This window comes from Tupaia chinensis, unplaced genomic scaffold (genome assembly GCF_000334495.1).
Source record: "Tupaia chinensis unplaced genomic scaffold, TupChi_1.0 Scaffold000231_1, whole genome shotgun sequence".
Lineage (NCBI taxonomy): Eukaryota > Metazoa > Chordata > Mammalia > Scandentia > Tupaiidae > Tupaia > Tupaia belangeri.
This window is the reverse complement of record NW_006159706.1, coordinates 747708-749913: the sequence shown is the minus strand read 5'-3', so window position 1 is coordinate 749913 and position 2206 is coordinate 747708.

The following is a 2206-nucleotide window of genomic DNA, read 5'->3' as shown; positions in this document are numbered from 1 at the left end:
TTGTTTTGTATAAACAGGGGAAAGAGATTTGGAGAGGTGGGCTGGGAAGAGAGAAGCCATGATCCTCGGTGCCATGCGGGCAGTGGGAGATGTGGGAGATCCTGACACCTTCATTCCCTTGAGAACAAAGCTGGAAAAATTGGTGAGAAGAAACATGGCAAAGGTGACTTGTGAAATCGAGTCTTTAGAATCCTCTGGTGCAAACCCTACTATATGAAGGAGAGGAGTCGGTGAGTCATGCAGATATATGAAGAACAGTTCAGTCCCAGGGACCAGCCAGAGTGATGGCCTTCCAGCAAAAGTCTGTTGGCATGTTGGAGGGATAGAACAGGCCAGCAAGGCTGGAGTGCAAGGGGCAAGGGATTGAAGAGGCGACGATTCGGTGAGGTCAGGGTGAGGGCATGGGATGGCAGATCACACGGGTCCTTGTAGGCTGTGGGAAGGAGCTGCTTCTACTCCCAGAGAGGTTAGGCACCTTTGAAAGAAGTTGAGCAGAGGAGGGGCATGATATGTCTTGTGTTGTAAAAAGTTCCCTGTGACTTCTGTATTGAAAAGTGACTGGAGGGAGGCAAGCGTAGGAGCAGTTGGGCACGGGAAGAGGCTGCTGCAATCACCCAGGCAGGATGGGCGATTCTGATGTCGGTGGAGTTGGTGGGAAGTGGTTATATTTTGGACATGTTTGACGACAGCGTCACAGCAGTTCCTATGACTTTTGACTGAGTCATAGACCAAATGAAGGTAGGGGAACAGCGCTATCACAGTGTCCTAGCATCCTTGCGTGGAGCTCCACAGGCCACAAACGCAGCGGCTTGAACCACAGTTAATCTGAGTCTGGCAGGACACCTTGTGATCCTCCATGAGCAGGTGATGGCAGGCCTGGAGGAGCTGCTCTACAACCATCCTCTGCTCACACACACCTTGCCTTCCTTAGGAGACAGTTTCCCATCGTCTCCCAGGTTGGGATGGGTGATGAGGTTTTATGCTTTATCTTCTCCCATCTGCCCCCAAACACAGCTGCAGACGAAACTGCTTAAGCTGTGGTCTAGAGCATAGCCCCCCTCTTCTCCCCAGTGTTGTCCTTTTTGATATGCAGAACAAGGACCATGGGGACCTTTGGCTACTCTTCCTTTTGCTGCCAATGTAAATAATAGACTGTCTGAGTCTAAAAATGGCACACTGTATCTTCATGAGTCAAGTCAGTCAGGCCCTGGCTGGTCTGGCCCTGTGATGTGTGGTTGATGCCAAGGGTGAGGCAAGTTGATGTGGAGCAAGATTGGGAGTGGTTAGAGTTTCTGTTTCACACATCCTTGGTTTGAGGTTCTTGTTAGATATTTAGTGGGCAGTTGGACATCCAAGTTTGGAGCTCAGGAGTGAGGTCTGGGATGCAGGTGTAAACCTGCAAATCATTAGCACATGGTTGCTATTCATAGCCTTGAGGCCGCCTGAAGACGGAGGGTAGATAAAAAAAGGAGATGCAAGGACTGAGCTCCAGAGCCTCCCTGAGAAGGTGAGGAAAAAAGGAGACTCAGTGAAAGAAACCGAGTGAGCAGAAGGGAACAGGATAGTGGAGGAGAACCAGGTGAGCGCGAGGTCCTGGAGGCCATATGTTCAAGTTAGATCCAGGAAGCAATGGTTACATGTTAAAAGCTGCTGCTGAATCTCTCAAGATGAAGTCTAAGAATGGACTTGATTTTTTGGCAGGATCCTGTTGATTTGTAATCCTCCTCCCCCCCTCCCCCCCACCTAAGTGAGTTAACCACATATCTTAGAGGACCTTGATGAAAACAGTCTTGGTGAAGTGGGGACTAGGTGGGGCAAAGCTTGGTTGTAATGAGTTTAAGGGAGAGTGGGAGGAGGAGAACAGAACACAGCAAACATGGACAGCTGTTTTGGAGAAGTGCTTCAAAGGGGAAGCAAAAAATGGGGCAGACTCAGCCACAGTGGTGCATTCACCACGTGGGAGCCTAGTAGCCGCATGGGTTCAGTTCCTGAGCCAGCTTGACCGCACTGGCCATGGTTGCCTGTACTTGTAATCTTAGCTAATTGGGAGGTGAGTGTGTGTGTGGGGGGGGCGGGCGGGCAGGAGGATTGCAAGTCAGTAGGATCCTCCCAAATATCTCTCTCTTGGAGCAGACAGGTGGTGTGGTGGTTAGGGGCGCTGGACTCCCACATAGCCGACTACGGTTCACTTCCTGGAAATGGCTTG